At 39.5% G+C, this 19,631-nt stretch overlaps 1 pseudogene; it reads right to left on the reverse strand.

Annotated features, from left to right (window-relative positions):
* Window positions 1–325: 325 nt before the first annotated feature.
* Window positions 326–8,675, reverse strand: LOC144244877 (uncharacterized; annotated as a pseudogene).
* Between the last annotated feature and the right edge of the window lie 10,956 nt (window positions 8,676–19,631).

A 19,631-nucleotide genomic window follows, 5' to 3' on the forward strand; every position in this document is an offset into this window, starting at 1 on the left:
AACAAGCTCTTCCTGTGCGCCTGCTCTGACTACTTTAGGTTTGTGGGAGCTTTTCGCCATGGGGTTGCCGGAGGTGTGGAGCCTCGTGCACAGGTGAGAGAACAAGCGAGCTGCCTAACGCTGGCTCCTGGGCTGCTCTCGCCGAGGTGGCAGAGGTTTGCAGGTGGCGACTGCCTGACCTCGAAGTTTCTAGTCACCGTTGGAGGCTCAGTTCTTAGACCTGAGTCTGGGCCCTTTTCTGTATCTCACTCTGAGTGTGTTTAGGCGCCTTCTTCGCAGCATCACTTTCGTTTTCTGCCACCCTGGTTCTTATTCACCCTTGACCCTATGGTGTCTGAATGGGGTGTCTCCGTATTGGAGGCGGGCCCCCAAATGTGGGGCAACGATCAGGTGGAAGGGGCGGGAGGTGTAAGAATTCACCTGAGGCAGAACGAAGAAGATAGAAGTTTATTGAGTACATAGTGAGGGAGCAGCGAGCAGGACACCACCGAAGAGACTGCATGGAAGCAGTGCACGGGTCCTGTATTTAACGGGAAAAGTTCAGGAGGTGTGGCCACGCATGGAATTCTTTTTTTGGCAACTGTGCCTAGTGGTAAGTAGCCCATTGGTCAGTTAGGGCCACTAAATATCTTGAGGTGGGTCGCCTGATGGGCCGATATGTAATCTAAATTCCGTTGCTCAAGCCTGTTTGCCTAAAAGCGGTTTCCACAGAGCCCACACGACTTTCTTTACTTTCTTCAAAGCTGAGTACAGTTTGGGGGACACGTGGGGTTTCAACTTGCAGGAATTTCGTGGCGTGTTTTGTGCAGCTAACCAGCGCGCCTGCTTTGGCAGCTGTTACACCTGCGCTCGTGGTGACTGTCTCGTTCTGTTCTGTTGGCTGCTTCAGCGTTAATACAGGTGTACTGAACATCCAGGTTAGTGTTGTGGACACACAATGTGGCCTGGTGGAGTATGTGTGCAACCATGGTGTTCAGCGTTTGAAAGTGCTGCTGAATGCAGCTTGAGCTCAGCTAAGGAAATCTAGTCGTAATGAGTTTAGGAAAATAGGCTGCATTAGTCTTGAGCCTTACCCGCCTGCCTTTGTGCATTCAGGTAGCAGCTGTGACAGCTTGAAGGGAGAGCCGTTTTATTGACTCCCTAACTTCAATTGCTGGGTTCTTTAGCTTTTGAGTTTGCTTTGGGGGAAAGGGATTGGAGCATTTCTTTGGTTTAAGAACAATAGTTACTGCTTTAGGGGAAGGTGTCTGGTTGTTCAACATTGTATCCACAGACCTGGACCTCAATAAAAGAAAAGTAGAAGAGTTGTTTCTTTTTGTTTTGTGTTTTAAGTCATCTGTACCTCCCATGTGGGGTTAGGCTCACAACCACGAGATCGAGTTGCATGCTTTTCTGGGGTACCTGGGTGGCTTAGTTAGTTAAGTGTCCCCCTTTGGCTCAGGTTTTGATCTCCCGGTTCTTGAGTTGGAGCCCCATTGGTGGCTCTGTGCTGACAGTTCAGAGCCTGAAGCCTGCTTTTGTTACTATTTTTAATACCTTGAAATTAGTTGCCTCCGGGTCTCTGAACATGGCACATATTAAGAAAATCAGCACATCATTATTGCTGCTGCTTTTCGTAGTTGTGAGCAAATACCCGATTATGTGAGAAACGAATAGGAAGACATATTGGTTAACAAAATTAACTGACTTGGGAAAGAATCCGACATCCCTAGAGTTCAAGTTAGTTTTATTCCACCCCTAATCTCAAGGTACAGACTGGTTAGGTGAGTCCTGGACCAGTTTGGAGGCTTTAATCAGAGAGGTCTTTTCCAGATCCTTGGAGTGGGTATTGCCCTAGTAAAGCAGAGACCAGAGGCCAGTGCCACCTAGTCTACAGTAATCTAACCCACAAATATATTAAGGAATAGGGTACCACAGAGTGCTTTGGTGGAGGAAGTAAGTCGTCACAGCTGTGGTAGACATTGTTGGGCAGTTCCTCTTGAACTCTGGTTTCCCTTGGCTTTCCTGGCCTGTCTTTCCCTCTAACCTATTCACTACTTCTTTTCTTGTCCTAGTGCCATTATAGTCCTTGGGTGTTTTGGGGGGAAGGTTCCCCAGAAAAGTACTGATCTCTGAAGAAAACTCACATTTGTGTGTCTAATCTTAATTTATCCTAAGTGCTAGTGCTAGCTAGCCACACTCTTCTGAATGTCTCATTTGTACCTCAACTGTAATTTGCATGTAAGTGTTACCCTTACTCCTCATCTGCACTTTCAATTTCTTGGAACTGTTACTATTCTTCTAGGCTTTTAAAGTTATGTAAATTCTCCCACATTTCCAAATCCTTATCTCTTCCTGCTGATTCAAATTTAAACAGTCCTCTCAAATTTTTCACTTGTTCCTTTTGTAGAAACTTGTTGGTGGACTTCTTCCCAATTTGAATAGCTTCTGCATTGGACTGCCAGGTTAATCGTGATAAAGTTCACCTCAGTGTCTGCCATTCTTCTGCTAAGAAGTTCTTAAAGGTGTCCTCCTACCTATGGAATTAAATAAAAATTTTCCAGCCCGATTTCAAAGATTTGGGCCCAATTTACTCATGAATTCTACCACGCTTACTGTTATATTCTAGCTTCTGGGAGTTCTAGGCACTTTTGTTACCCTGTAGCCAATCTGGACTACTTGATATTGTTCCTTATTAAGGCCTTTGAAGTCCCAAAGGAAAGCAGATAAGAAATAAGTGTTTAAATTTAAGTAGTAGTTACAAACTCTGGTAGTGTCTTAAAAGGAAAAGTATAAGTATGAGAGAGTGGGATTTAGAAAGGAAAGAGAGGGTCAGGGAGGCTCTTCAAACAGGCTGGTCTCTTAAGTTAATATCCTCCGTGCCTTCTCCATCTGCTGTGTACTCCTTTGAACTACATTGTTTTGGTCCTTCTTGAGCTGCCTCTTTTTTACTTAGTCATAGTTGTTTCTGAATACTCAATATTTGATTCTGTTATATTTTTTCTGTGTTAGGAGTCACAGACCCAAATGCAGAGGCTATGAAGGAAGCATTGAGTGATGCTGGCTAGATGACAGCAGTGGGGACTAGTATAGGGAACTATTGAGCTGGAGAAAGTGTTCTGTCTCAAGGAGCCAGCTTCTCAGCCCCCGACATTGTTGCCATTGTAGAACGTAGGCCCGCGGTTTCCATAACTACATATTTTTCTGGGAAACTGCATTTTTAGGTGGAAACTTTTGATTTTAAATGTAGTTTTAAAACACTGTTGACCAGATGAAACACATTTGTAGACCCAGCATTCAGGCCACTAATTTTCAACTGCAGATTTTTCATTTACTCCTCATAGAGAGCTGACAGGTTCTTATGCCTCAGTGATTATCTATGCATGTGACTTTGTGACCTGTCTTCAGTTCTAACTTTTCTTTCAAAATCTAGTCTACTTGCTCTTGAATGTTTGTACTTATGTCAGTACAGTCTCAAGAAACTGAAAATGGAATTCATATTTTGTTCTACAAACCTGTTAGATTCCTTGCAAACCTTTTCAGTGCCTATATTCTTGTAGCTATCCTAGCTTGAAATCTTGGAATTGTTACTGACAAAGTTCTTTCCTTTTCCATTGAATTTTAACTTCATAGTAGTTCCTAACAGATCATTCCTTTGTTTCTACAGCTGCTTGCTGTTTGTCAGTTCAGGCCTGAATTACCTGGTCTTGGGTTTGATTTTCTGTTTTATTCACCTTCTCCTTTGTCTACTTCTGCTGTAATCTTTATTAAGCATATTTTCATTACCTCAAAAAGTTTCATGAAAAGTCGTTTAACTTTGTAAACCCCTGAGTGCTTTATTGGATAATTGCAAAAATCTCCTAACTGATAATGTTTTCATTCTTCTAAGTCCATTGTTTTTACCTTTAGCATTTATCAGAATCACTTGGGGGTTTGTTAAACACAGATTTCTGGGCTCACTCCACAGTTTCTAATTCAGTGGGTCTGAGGTGGGGCCAATAATTTGCATTTCTAACATGTGTCCCAGGATGCTAATAGTGCTGGTTCAGGAACTACATTTTGAGAACAGCTGCCCTAAGCAGGCTAGTTGACCGTCACCTGAAGGAAGAAAGTCTGATTAAGTGATTTAGTAAATTAGCAGTAGCTAGAATCTGCATGTTCCCTTCCCTCCACCAGATGGCAGTTTGGGAGCCAATAGAAGGCAAGAAGATCATAAATTCAGATTCTATTTGGGGACTCTGAACACTCAAATACATTTTTGAGAGGTAAAAGATAATAGCAGATTTTAAATAATGGTTGAGTATAAATTGGAACAAATACAGTTAAGGACTATATGGAGTCTGGTAAGGAGCTCTTTAGCTTTTTGTGCTTTGTAGCAATTGCTCCAGAGATTTTTGTGACCTTTAAAGGCTGTGCACAGTGCTTTGCACTTGCATTTGGTAGGTATGCATTAACACTCTTCGAGCTAAAAATTGTGTCTCCTAGGTAAAACCAGGACTTGAAGCCAGGCCTGTGTTTCTCTATGCAGCCGGTAATACTTAAACTATTACATGAGACTTGCCAGTCTGGCAGCATCATGTTTAACCTTGAACTGGCATTTGGGTACTGGTCTTATTAAGGAATTCAGGGTTATTCTGGATCTAAAGAGATTAGTGCTTAAATCTTCGATAATTCAACTTTATTTTTTTGGAATTTTTTAAGTTCAAAAAGTTTTAAAAATGATGCTTCAGGATAACTGTAGTTCAGATTTTAAAAGTCTGTACGAAATTCCCTATTTAGAAAATACCCCTAAACAAGCAATAAGCAACTGTCTGTCACTTCAGTTTAATTTTTACAAAGTTGATTTTAATGACAACTTGTCTGCACTTTGGAATCACTTGGAGGAGCTCCAAACAAAATACCTATGCCTGTGTCTGACCTCCAGAGTTTGGTTTCATCGTTCTTGGCTGTGAGCTGGGCTTTGGAACGTTTACTGGGGTTTTCAGGTGATTCTAATGTGCAGACAAGTTGTGCAATTACTGAGCTAGAATGAATATTTCACTTGTGGTAAGACATTCAAAACATGCTAGTCCAGGAATGTGAAGTGGTTCCCCCTTTTTTGTTTTTTTGTGGTATTATTCAATTTAAATGTAATGTAAAAGAAAAAATTCTGGAAAAGTTGGATTACAAATATTTTTATAAATTCAGTCAGCTGAATTTATAATTTAGGGGGCTCAAACTCATAAACTGTGCAATCATGACCTGAACTGAAGTCGGCCACTTAACCAACTGAGCCACCCAGGTGCCCTGTGTTTTTCTTTTCTTTTTTTTTTTTAATGTTTTGTTTATTTCTAGGAGAAAGAGAGAGAGACAGCGTGAGCAGGGGAGGGCCAGAGAGAGAGGGAGTCACAGACTGAAACAGGCTTCAGGCTCTGAGCTGGCAGTCAGCACAGAGCCCAACGCGGGGCTCGAACCCACGAACCGCGAGATCATGACCTAAGCGAAAGTCGAACGCTTAACCGACTAAGCCACCCAGGCGCCCCATGTGGTTTTCTTTTTTTAAACAAGAAAATAGATACGCATTGATAAATGGTAACTGTCCATATTCACACAGAAACAGTGTATTCTCAAAGCTAAATATACAGAGAAAGGAGGAGGAAAACTAAAATTCTGTGTACTACACAGGGGTCCAGCAGCCTCCAGCTTCCAGCAGAACTAAAGGCACAAAAGGTTGTTCTTTTTTCCTCCACGGAACACTGTGGTGTTGATTTCATGAAGGTTTTTTAAGACCAGAAAGGATGAAAATGAATTTGGAACAAAAAGGGGATAGAGATTCTTTACCCACTGTATTCTTCTCAAGATATTTCCTCCTAAAGGAAGTTGAGAACCATAGTACAAATGAGAAGGGACTTGGAAAAAAAAAAATCAGAGTGAACACAATTGGTGGGGGAGATGTGAAAATTGCAAGTTGCACCTGGGACCTGGAGAAAATTTAAAAAGGTTAGAATCCATTAGTGTTCTACTAGTTATCTTCTCCGTATCCTCCTCTCTTTGCTCCCACTCATCCTCATCATCCCCTTTCCCCCTTCATCATCATGTCAAGAACCGTGTAGTACTGTAATGGATTTGGCCAAATACCATCTTTGATGATCTCCCCTAAACTCCTCTGCACCTGCATCAGAATCATCAGTAAGCCAGAGAAAGAGCTCCGTGGGTTCCTCATGCTCCCTCTTCCTGCCGGCTTTATTCTGCGTTTCACTTGAACATGCTGTCAAATTCTTTCTGGATTTCCATCTGATTTCAGTGTACTTTGAAGATGGATCATACTCTCATTTGAATGAAATTCTTTGAGGAGAACTTTATTTTCAATTTTTTTTTAATCACAATTCTGTAGCATGACTTAATATCTTTAAATTCTATCACTTCAACTCCCGTCCAGTAATGCAGTGCAGACACTTGTGGACAAGTGCAAATGTTAACCCAAAAATCTGGGATTTGGGCAATCAATTCCAACCTCTTCTGAGAAAAAGTGGTCAGAGGTGTTTGTTATAGGCTTGTTGCACTCTCAAAACCTCATTGGCTTACTCATTAATTCATTAAGTCTATTGCATTCCCTACTTCATTAATACATTCAACTGCTCCTTGCCGTTCTTTTTCTGAGGTCTCAAGAGCTCCATTGTGGTTGGCGTTGAGTTTCTTTTTACTGACCTGGGTGGGGATGGTGGAGGCAAAGGGTGCAGGCAGCAACTTGGTCCAGCTGCCTCTAGTAATATTTTAACAACTGTCATCTATACAAAACCATTACCAATAAAAATATACTTAAAATATTTAAATAATGCTTATGACATGGAAAAATAGTCACAGTAGAATTAAAGAATTGCTTTCTTTAAAGCAAGCTTTACAGTAAACATAAAAGGGGCACCTGGGTGGCTCATTCAGTTGAGCACATCTGACTTCAGCTCAGGTCATGATCTCATGGTTTGTGAGTTCAGGCCCCAAGTTGGGCTCTGTGCTGATAGCTCAGATCCTGGAGCCTGTTTCGGATTCTGTGTTTCCCTCTCTCTCTCTGCTTCTCCTCCACTTGTTCTCTCCCCCTCTCCTGTTCTCCCACCCTCAAAAATAAAAAAAAATTAAGATAAACCTCAAAATGGGGTTAGAGAAGGTCAGCAAAGGGTGGTTTGAGATGTTTGGGTGAGTTAAGTGGGGATTTTGACAGCATGGCTGCTGCTTTGGCATGTTTGTGATGTTTAATAGACATCCTTACAGTTTAAGATGATACTTTTAAAATAAAATTGTCTCCTAATGATCACTTGAGCTCTGCCACTTGATAGGAAAATTAGAAGAACCTGTAGGATCTTATTTGGAATTGGCATTCTCTATTATAATTTTATTTTCAATTTTGTTTTACTGGAAAGGAAAGATGATGCTCAGTTGTATGTTTTTAATTTATTTCTATTATGTTTTTTAGAGAGTGAAAGCACAAGCAGGCGATGGGGCAGGGAGAAAGGCAGAGGGAGAATGCCAAGCAGACTCTATACTCAGTGCAGAGCCCAATGCAGGGCTCAATCCCATGACTTGATCATGACTTGAGCCAAAGTAAAGTTGGATGCTCAACTGACTGAGCCACTCAGGTGCCCCAAGATGATGTTCACTTTTAAATATTGAAAGTGTTTAAGTTGCTTTGTTGTAGGAAAACTAAATACACACACACACACACACAAAATTGTTTCCACTGTTTCCACTTATGTAAATAACCATGAACATCTTTATAAAATCAAATTTAGATCATATGTCTGTGATTTCCTAAATACAAATGCTTGTGAAATTACTAGGTGTAAGAGTATGATCATTTTAAAAGTTGTAGAACTATACTTCCAGATTGCCTGCTGGAAAGGTAGTACCAATTTATATATTTCACAGCAATTATCTGAGAATACTTGTTGCATCTTTACCAAACTCTTTTTTAGGTTTATTAAAATATTATTCAATAGGCTGAGTAGAAAATTGACAAATTTGTGACATGTCTCTACATTATAATCCTATAGACTAATTTCATTGCCTAAAACATTCCATGTACTCTACCTATTCTCCCTTCTCTCCCACCCCCAAACCCCTGGTAACCACTGATCTCTTTACCGTCTCCATAGTTTGTCCTTTGTCAGAATGTCCTATAGTTAGAATCATACCATATATAACCTTTTCAGATTGGCTTCTTTTGCTTAGCCGTGTGTATTTAAGATTTCTGTATGTCTTATTGTGGAAAGACTGATAATTTCTTTTCATTGCTAAGTAATATTCCATTGTATAGATATACCACAATTCATTCATCCATTCACCTATTGGAGGACCTCTTGATTATTTCTACATTTTGGCTATTCTGAGTAAAGCTACCATAAACATGCTTGTGCAGGGGTGTGTGTGTGTGTGTGTGTGTGTGTGTGTGTGTGTGTGTGTACATAAGTTTTCACTTCATTTGGGTAAATAGCAAGCAGTGTAGTTGCTGGATTCTGTGGTAAGGTATGTTTGGTTTTGTAAGAAACTGCCAAATTGTCTTTCAAAATACCTGTACCATTTTGTGTTCTTACCAAGAAGAATGAGAGTTAACCTTAAAAAAAAAAAAAAAATTTTTTTTTCTAGTACTGTTTAGAAGAGGCTAAAACAAAAGGAAATATGGTATTTATACATTGAGACATGACTACTCACATTACTGTGTTCATTGTATTCTACATTTGTTTCAGGTTTAATTCATTCAAAAGGACTAATATCATACTGCAACATTTGGTAAGTTTGGATTTTGTTTTGTTGGCATTACTAGATTATGTGTAATATAAAACATCATTATTAGGGAAGTAGAAAATACTCGCAGATTTTGTTGACCTCTATGCCCCATGGTTCCCAATTTTTTAAGTATCAAGACTTGACATATACAACTTGTATGAGATGGTAGAAGGTTTTGAATAAGAGTGTAGATCTTCAAGTCAGAATAATTGGGTTTATTTTTATTTTTTAATGTTTATTTTTGAGAGAGAGAAAGAGAACATGAATGTAAGCTGAGGAGGGGCAGAGGTTGGGGGATAGGGGTAGGTAAGGATGGAAGGAAAGGGAGACACAGAATCCAAAGCAAGCTCCTGGCTCTGAGCTGTCAGCACAGAGCCTGACACGGGGCTCAAACTAACCAGATTCCACTTGGGATGTTTTTTATAGTATTACTATGTATTGTGTTACCTTTCCGAAATCTAGAAAATTTTCTGAATTTTGAAACACATGTGGACCCAAGGGTTTTTGGTTAAGGGATTACGGTCTTAACCCTATTTAATGGATCAGAAATTGAGGGGCAGAGAGGCTATGTAATATGGCTCAATATCAGTCAGCTGGCAAATAGGAGATGAAATTTTAATCCAGTCTGGCTCCATAGACACTCCTCTTGCACTTTACAGCCTGAGGCAGAGTGGGCATTAAATAATTATTACAAAATCTGTTTCAGTTAAGCCTAAGTGGAGATGGGCAAATTAAGACTGGAATGTTCCATCCTACCCGTAATTATTTTAGTCAGCATATATACATGGGAGCTGAGGAGTTTCCTAGAAAAAGAACTTAATGTTACAGATTCACATTTATATGCATGCACCCAGGTAGAATGGAAAGACATGATAGAATCCAGATCACCTGGACTATAGTGACCTGAGGCATAAATCACGTTGTGGGAAGGAAGTTAAACTGAACTTTCAGCAGGGCCTGAAGACTGAATCATTCTCATCCCACTGTTGGCTTTTATATGGGTCTCAGAGATCGGCTGTATCCCAAGCAGTCCTTCCGTGACCCTTCTAAGAAAGCCAATAGAGCAAGAGCCCTTTTTATTTCATAATGGAGTGATGAAAACATGACACTGATGGCAGTATTATTGGCAGAGTTATGAGAGGTGGACATGACTAATTTGTGGTAATAGTATGACATTCTTACCCTTCAAAGACTGTAAAGGAAGACCTGAACCTGGAAAGGAGGGCAAGGTTTATCAAGCTAATGCAAGCAAGTGGAACCTATTAATGATGTTTCATTTGTATCCATAGGCTGATGTGGACATATTTTTTGCAAAACTATTCATGGAAAGATTTCTTTCTTTCTCCATAACATTCTATTAAAATTTTTTTTAAATGTTTTTTTTTTAAATATTTATTTCTAGGAGAGAGAGAGAGACAGCGTGAGCAGGGGAGGGTCAGAGAGAGAGGGAGACACAGACTCTGAAATAGGCTCCAGGCTCTGAGCTGGCAGTCAGCACAGAGCCCGATGCGGGGCTCGAACCCACGAACCGCGAGATCGTGACCTAAGCGAAAGTCGGACGCTTAACCGACTAAGCCACCCAGGCGCCCCGTAAATTTTTTAAATGTTTATTTATATTTGAGAGAGAGAGAGAGAGTGTGAACAGGAGTGGGGCAGAGAGCAAAGGGGACAGAATCCAAAGCAGGCTCCAGGCTCTGAGCTGTCAGCACAGAGCCTGACCTGGGGGTTGAACCCACGAACTGTGAGATCATGACCTGAGCCAAAGTTGGATGCTTAACTGACTGAGACACCGAGGTGCCCCTCCATAATATTCTTTTTAAAACTTACACAGCAGTTAATGTGCAGAAGCTCATTTATTCCATATATTTCTATCTCAACACAGAGAAAACTGTAGTTTTATTTCTGAAAGTAATTCTTTTCCATGTGAAGGTACATTGGTTGGACTGCATGAAATGACACTGTACATACCATTTTCAGGACACCAGTCAAATTTTGTTCTGTATATCTAGATAATGATCTAGAATCTGTGTCAACCAATTTATAATCTATGGTTTTTGAACAGATAAACATTTAAGTGCTTGCATTGTATGCAATGAACTAACTACTTTGAGATTCTATTATTAAAGACAATTCCTGACCTCAAGAAATGAAGTCTAATAAAAAGATAGAAATATTTACTAACATAAAAAGCTTCTGTACAATGAAAGAAACCATCAACAAAACTAAAAGGCAACCAATGGAATGGGAAAAAATGTTTGCAAATGACATATTGGATAAAGGGTTAGTATCCAAAGTCTACAAAGAACTTGCCAAACTCAACACCTGAAAAACATAATCCAGTGAAGAAATGGGCAGAAGACATGAGTAGACACTTCTCTAAAGAAGACATCCAGATGGGCAACAAACACATGAAATGAAGCCCAACATCATTCATCATCAGGGAAATACAAATCAAAACTACAGTGAGACACCACCTCACACCTGTCAGAATGGCTAAAATTAACAACTCAGGAAACAACAGATGTTGGTGAGGATGCCAAGAAATGGGACCACTTTTGCGCTGCTGGTGGGAATGCAAACTGGTGCAGCCATTCTGGAAAACAGTGTGGAGGTTCCTCAGAAAATTAAAAATAGAACTATGCTATGACCCAGCAATTGCAGCACAAGGCATGTATCCAAAGGATATGAAAGTGCTGATTCGAAGGGACACATACACCCCAATGTTTGTAGTAGCACTATCAACAATCGCCAAATTATGGAAAGAGACCAAATACCTATCAACTGATGAATGGATAATGAAGAGTGGTGTATATATACACAATAGGTTACTACTTAGTGATGAAAAGGAATGAAATTTTGCCATTTACAGCAATGTGGATGGAAGTAGAGTGTATTATGCTAAGCAAAATAAGTCAGAGAAAGACAGATGTCATATGATTTCACTCATGTGGAATTTGAGAAATTCAACAGATTAACATAGGGGAAGGGAGGGAAAAATAAGATAAAAACAGAGAGGGAGGCAAACCATAAGAGACTTTTTTTTTTTNAGGTGGGAGGGATGGGTTAAACAGGTGCTGGGCATTAAGGAAGGCACTTTTTGGGATGAGAACTGGGTGTTGTATTAAGAGATGAATCACTGGTTCTACTCCTGAAGCCAAGAATCCACTCTATGTTAACTAACTTTAATTTAAATGAAAAAAAGGATATTTACTAACAAAGTGTGGTAAAAAGGCCAAATAAAATTAAAGGTGTGAACAACGGTGGGATAGAGTGATGTCGACTTTGTAATCAATGAAAGCTTACTGGAGGAAAATCATTTGATCTGGGCCTTGATGAACAATTATGGTTTCAACATGTAAAGATGGGAATAAGTGGAAGTTCATATAGTAATCCTAAAGTGATTCTATTATCTCCATTTTACAAATGCAGAAACTGAGGCCCTGAGAATAACTTCCCTGAGAGTGTACAGTAGTGAGTGGCTAAACTAAGTCTGAGTTTGAGTCTCTAAGACTCTAAAATCTGGTTTCTTTCTGTTACACAATATGCTTGTTCTTGGTGGTGAGAATGGTGTGATAGGAGAATAGAGGTTACATTTAGGGCTTTCTGAGAATCGGTTATAAGGAGTGCTACGCAGTGGTGGGCTTGGAGAATTTACCCAGGATCAGATGTAGAGAGACTTGAAGGCCATGTGAACTAACTTGGATGTTTTTGAAGGTAACAGGGAGTCATTGACCATTTTTGAATGGCAGGAACAAGATTAAGATTGTGTTCTAGCAAAATTTCCCTGGTGGCAGTGTGAAGTATAGAACATCAGCCAAAGCTTCTGGAAATCTGCCAGAAAGGAAAATTGTAACAATCCTGCATGGCTTACAACAATGGGAATAGAATAGAATAGAAGAGAGAGCTGTTTTAGAACTAGATTCTCTGGTTACGTGGTTACTGCCTCAAATTGTTGGCAGAGACGAGAAGAGAACAAGTTTGGTTGAAAAAATGGTGATGCCATAACCTGTTCTAGGGAACAGAGGAGGAGAGACAGATTTGTTGGGAAGAAATTTGTTGGTAAATTTGGTTACCCAGTTGAGTATGGGGCACCATGTATTTACTCCTGTAATTCTAGCAGGCATTTGGAAATAGGGGCCAGGGTCTCTGGAGAAGTAAAGAAATAGATGCAAGTTTGAGTCAGCTGCCTAAAGGTAATAATTGAAGATATAAAGTAGATTATCACAAAAAGTTGAGAGAATAGAACACAGCTAAAGACCATCTGAGAGACTCTGAAGTATTGTGGAGGAATTTACGGATCCAGTTTGAAGTCAGGAAGGATTGAGTCAAGGTTGAGTAATCAACATTTAATAAATGTTGTTAGATGCTAAGAACCTTACTTGTATTGTGCTTTGGTGTCCTATTTGGGTTATAGTAATTTAAATTTAACAGCATACAACAGTTGCTAGAAACTGGTGAAAATCTTAGGAGTGAGAAGGATATGTCACTGGATAGAGACGAAAGTCACATGTCAGAAGAAATCATGTTCCAGTAGGCTGTTTTCCTGGGTGTGTTTGTGGGTTGCAACCCTGTTCAATGGCAGTAGATGTTACATATAATGGAAGGTGTATGCTTACGATTGGGATTTGGGTATCCACAGTGCTATGCTTGCCCTAGGCTTGTGTTACAGCATAACTGAGTCACTAGAATGATGGATTTAAACATTTTTGGGATACCTGTATACTAAGTACTGGAAAGAAAGGTTCGTTTCTCACAATGTTTATGAAGGCTCTAAAGTATTTTCTAAAATGTAGCCTGCAAAGTACAAGTCCAAAGAAGTAAATATTCCATGAAAAAAATTTTTAAGAAGAAAAACTTCTCATTGTTTTAAACATTTTATTTAATATTTGCATATTAAGGACTAAAACGTCTTATTGATATTTAAGTTTTTTTCCCCAAACTAATTTGACCATGGGCCATTTTATCCTTCCACATAGTGGCACTGATCATCCTTTTGCACACTTTGGGAAATGTTGCTACTCTGGATTTTGCCAGAATAGTTCTATATTCTAGCAGAGTAGACATCCTAAAGTTTTGTGTGTCTTAGGGGTGTTATTTTGGCAGACTTCATGCATTTAGTTCAGCACAGAGCTGTGTGTTGATGGTGTTTATACATTTCATCAAGCTTCCTTCACATCTCCTTGGAATAGATGTAAATAATGGGTCACCCAGGCCTTATGGGAATAGAAAAAGTTCTGTGGAGTGAGTTAAAGTGGGTGAGATGATATCATTTGAAGAAGATGATTGGGACAGTCCATTTAGGGAATGGTTAGAGCAATAGTTCTAGAATGAGATAAACCTAGGTTTGAATCTTGGTCCTGTCCCAAAGCTGTATGACTCTATGCAAGTGATCTAATGTCTCTGGGCCTCAGTTTCCTTATCTGCGGAAAGGAGTTCCTGGTATATTACACATTTGAGGCGTTTTGAGGATTAAGTGAAGAGTTTAGTCAAATGTTTTACCATAGTGTCCATGGAAAAGTCTTAAAATGGTAAGTTAAAAATAGGGAACAGCTTTTGCTGATGGCCTAAGAAAATATTTGAAAATAAAAGTAAATGTGAACCCGTTGTCTTTCCTGGATGTATAATAAAGATTTAATAAACTTCTAATTTCCTTCCACCTTACATCTCTTTTCCTCCTTAATCATGGTTCTGACTAGAAGCATTTCTTCTTTCCCTTCTCTGTTGTCCTTTATCCTTTCTGCCCTTACCCCTTCCCTGCCCAACTTTGGATTGTATGAGAATTCCATTTCTGACTCTATAGTCTGTAATTTTTTGTAACATGGTAAATTTTTCTTTATAGAAAACTTTTCTAGGCTTTGTTAAAAATTTGTGATATTTTCAGAAAAGAGATTTGTTTATTTCTGCATAATTAACGTATACATAAATTATGCAAATACTGGAAACTTTATCTCTTTTTCTTCTACCCTTTGGCTTGAATGATTTTGGTTAATGAACTAATAGTTGTTTTTAAGTTTTGAAAAGGCCATGAATTTTTAAGGTAAGAAAAAATCCTATTTGTCCTTTCATTTACACCATTCTAATGGCATTAACAGGAGATTCTGTAATATTCTTTGCTCAAAATCTGTTCCTCTTTAAAGGTCCTGTAGAAATCCTTCGCCTAAGTGTGTGGAGATCCATGCTTAAAAGTATTCTTCTGCATCACTGAAATAATAAAAATTGAAAATTACTCAATGTTTATCAATAGGGAACTGATTAAATTGACATGTAAGAATGGACAGTTGTTAAAAATAAGTATGTAGCATGCATGTGAAATCAGCAAACCCTGGGAAATTTTACAGGGTAATTGGCCTGTTATTTTCAACAAATTGTAAGGAAAACAAAGGGATGAAGGGAGAACTTCTATAATAAAAGACTTGAAAAATATATCCACTTAAAAAAATAGATGATATTTTTGGATTTACACTTTGTATTTACTACTATACAAATTAAGACAGTTATATTTTGATGTAGAAGTAGAGGGCTGTGATTGGGTGGGGGCAGGCAGAGGCCTGGCTGGACAACATTGGGCTTGGGATTTGATTTTTACTCCAGTTACAATCTAATAGCCTTTTCTTCATGGATGCTGCCAGAGGATATGACGCTCTTATTGGTGGCACTTTGAGCAGCCTTGAGCATCATGTTTGTATTGGTTTCCCTTGCTCCCCAAGTTCCATGGGGTGACATAGAAGGTCCAGATGAATGTCTGAATATGCAGTGGGTTGCATTCAGGACAGCAAAATTGAGTTTGGGGAACCTGCTGGTTTGTAGTAAGCTGTAAGCAAGCCTGCTCCCCTGTCCCAGAGAGAGACATTACCTTTTCTTTAAAGTTGCTCACAGCAAATACAACCCTGAAAATGACCAGGCAAAGAGAGAAGTCAGGTACTTGGGTTCGTGACATATATAGCATTAAAGTGCAAGAAAACCTCAGGGCCCATGGCAGATAGCTTCTTCTAATAGCCAAGTTGGAAATCGGGTCATTGCAGACATAAATAGTTAAGATGAGGTCATACAGGAGGAAAGATTACTGGAACAATCCAAAATGACTCTTGCCCTTATATAAAGGGAAAATTTGGAGACAAGCATACTGGGAGAAGCCACGTGAAGATTGTAATTGGGCTGATTTAAGCCAAGAACTATCAGAAGCTAGGAGAGAGGCCTGGAACAGATCCTTCCCCTAGCCATCTTTAGGTGGAGTATGGTCTTCCCACTGACACCTCGATCTCTGGCTTCTAGCCTCCGGAGCTTTGAGACCATAACTTTCTGTTGTTTAAGCCACTTAGTTTGTGATAATTTGAGTTGACAGCCCTAGCAAATGAATGCATTTCCCATGGTACATTTGTCAAAATTAAGAACATTAGGTATGTTACTATTAACTTTAAACTTTATTTGGATTTCACGTTTTCCCATTAGTTTTCTGTTCCAGGATCCAATCCAGGATACCATATTGCATTTCCTTGTCATGTCTCTTTAGTCTCTTCTGGTCTGTGACAGTTTCTGCATCTTAGTTTTTGTGACCTTGAAAGTTTGGAGAAGTATTGGCAAGGTAGCCTGAAATCTGGGCTTGGGTCTGGTGTTTTTGTTTTTAATAAGTAAACTGCAGTTAAAAGGTTTTTGGAGAGAATATCACAAGGAAAAGTGCCCTTCTCATCACATTGTAACAGAGTATCTGTGGGTTTTGATCTAGGCATCAGGGATACATGACATTCACACAACATAGCTGGTGATACTGACCTTTATTACTTGGTTAAAGTGGTGTGTGTTTGGTTTCTCCCCTCTGAAGTTACCATTTTCCCCTTTTCATATTCTGTTTTTGAGAAGTAAGTCAGTAAGTTCAGCCCTTACTCAGAAGGTGAGACGACTAAGTTCTGCCTACTGAATTTTTACATATGTTATTTAGAAATCTTCTGTAGGGAAGATCACCCATTCTCTATTTCCTTATTCAGTTTTTGATATCTGTGTGGACTCACTGATACTTATTCTTTGGGTTATAATTTTCTATCACATTATTGTGTTACTCAATTTATTCTAGCTTTGGCTCTTAGGAATTCCTTCATTTTGGATTTTGTGTCCTTTTGATATGATCCCATTCTTTTAATATATATTTTTTAATGCCTCCTTACGTTTTCATACCAGAGGTGAACTCTGGGCTCCTCATGTTTTCCTTTTTGCAGCTCTGGAATCAGCCATTTCTCTAAGGAGTCCTAGTTGGAGCTCTTTATTGGAGATTGGCATTTAGAAATCAGGATCTGAGCTCTGTGAGTGCTCTTTGATACTGGGGAATGATGACTTTCTCCAGGGAGAGAGAGCTAGGGTCATCTATGTTTTATAGCAGAATACACACACACACTGTATACTAATCTGTGTGAATATACATGTCTGTAGTTGTATCTTTATCCTGTATATCCTTTATATGTATACGTATAAGCTAAGCATGAGTTCATTCTGACGGCATCTCTGACTTTAATCCAGAACCACAGGGCAGCGTTCATTATAGCTTCCCTTCTTGCTTATATATAACTTTCCTCTGTTACTTGTTTCACCCTAGTATACATGCAAAGCAGTCTCAGAATTGTTAACCATGCCCCATGAAAAACAAATTTACCAACTAGAATGCAGTGTTGATATACAGTTCCTTTTGTATTTATCTTTACACTTTCCAATCAGATGACTGTTTTCTGAAGTTAGTTAGGTCAGCTCCCCTGAAGCCACCGCCAGGATTACTTCATCGATGATATGTCATACATGTGTAAATTTAATTAGATTTGTCACAGTCTGCATTCCATGTTAGAATCCTGTGACATCTTTGCTGTCTTTTTTTTTTTTTTAGCATAGTTTCTATATATTGAAGTTTACTTTTTGTGATGTACATTTCTATGCATTTTGACAAATGCATCACTTATACATCCACCACCCCATGACCACACCAGAGCAGTTCCATCATTTTAAAACTTCCCTTGTGCTTTCCCTTAGTAGTCAACCTCTCCCACCCTCAACCACTGACGTGTGTTATGCCCCCATAGTTGTGTCCTTTACAGAATGTCTTATGAATGGAATAATACAATCTATAGGCTTTGGGGTTTGGCTCCTTTCACTTGGTGAAATGCATCTAAGATTCATCTGTGTTGCATGAACTGATAACTTGGTCCTTTTGTATCACTGAATGATATTCCATTTTTTAAAAATGTTTTATTTATTTCTGAGAGAGAAAGAGAGACAGCGTGAGCAGGGGAAGGTCAGAGAAAGATGGAGACACAGAATCTGAAACAGGCTCCAGGCTCTGAGCTGGCTGTCAGCACAGAGCCTCACGGGGGGCTCGAACCCATGAACCGTGAGATCATGACCTGAGCCGAAGTCGGACACTTAACTGAGTCACCCAGGCGCCCCATGATATTCCATTTTGGATGTACCAGTTTGTCCATTTCCTTGTTGAAGAGCATTTTGGTTGCTTCCAGTTTTTATCAATTATAAGTAAAGCTGCTAACAAGTTTTTCTGTGAACAGAAGTTTTTAATTCACTTCAATAAATACATAATGGTGCAACAGCTGTGTAGTATGGTAAATCTGTGTGTAACTTTATAAGAATTTGCCAAATTGTCTCCCAAAGTGGTCGCACCATTTTGCATTCTCACTAACAGAGTGAGAGTGCCTGTTGTACTGTACCTTTGGCAGCATGTTATTGTCTGTTTTTGGATTTCAGCCATTTTAATGTGTGTAGTGGTAGCTTGTTGCATTTTTTTTTTTAAGTTTATTTATTTGAGAGAGAGAGTGCACGGGAGGGGTAGAGAGGGAGAGAGAGAATCCCAAGCAGGCTCCACACTGGCAGTGCCAAGCTTGATGTGGAGCTCGAACCTATAAAATGTGAGCCAAAACCAGCCAAAATTTCAGCCAAAACCAGCCGAAACTGAGTTGGTTGCCCAACCGACTAAGCCACCGCAGCACCCCCTGGGGTTGCGGTTTTAATTTGCATTTTCCTAATGATCTTCAGATGATTTTGAGCATATTGTATGTTTGTTTGCCATCCCCATATCTTTGGTGAAGATCTTTAGGGTTTTTTTTGTGGTTTTTTTGCCCATTTTAATGTTGGGTTTTTCTTACTGAGTTTTAAGAATTTATATATTCTGGATGCAAGTCATTTATCAAGATATATGATGTTGAGATATTTTCTTCCAATTTTTGGCTTGTCTTTCATTGGCTTAATAGTATCTTGTGCAGAATGGGAAGTTTTTAATGGTGATGAAATGCAGTTTATCACTGTTTTCCTTTTATGGATCATGCTTTCGGTGTTGTATCTCGTTAAGCCTTAATGTTTGGAAGGCACTGTGAACCAGAGTTTCAGGGATGTGAAAGTGTTCCAGTCCCTCCTCCATGGATAGGCTGCTTTTTTCTCCTTTTCCTTTGCCCTTCATTTCTTTTCCCCAGTTATGGTTGATAAACCCTGAAGTCTTTGGCAATGGTTTTGAGGTTCTTCTCCCAAGAGAGATTAAGGCTTTTATTTTGTAGGCCTCCCTTTCCTTCCCCCACTGTAGCGAGGTTCCACCAGAACCCAGGGCTACAGACTTTGAAGTCCTTCCTCCCTCCCCTGTGGAGTTAGCCTTTTGTTTTATATGGGAGATGAGGGAAAGGATTTTGCTGTACCTGTTGTTTCCCTACCTCAGCCAGCACCACACAGGGAGCTTTCTCCACTTTTCCCTGGGAGCTCCTGGTTGGGTTTCAGGAGGAAAAGCCAGCCAGGGTGGAAACCCCTGCATGACTGTGACTCCCCAGGAGCTTCATGCGATCGCATTTGCCCATATTTGGCCTCCAGCCGGTCATCAAAAATTCTAATTAAACTTCCTGAAAGCTTTTGCCTGAAGTAAG

Source organism: Crocuta crocuta, unplaced genomic scaffold (assembly GCF_008692635.1).
Source record: "Crocuta crocuta isolate KB4526 unplaced genomic scaffold, BGI_CrCroc_1.0 scaffold38, whole genome shotgun sequence".
In the NCBI taxonomy this organism is placed as follows: domain Eukaryota; kingdom Metazoa; phylum Chordata; class Mammalia; order Carnivora; family Hyaenidae; genus Crocuta; species Crocuta crocuta.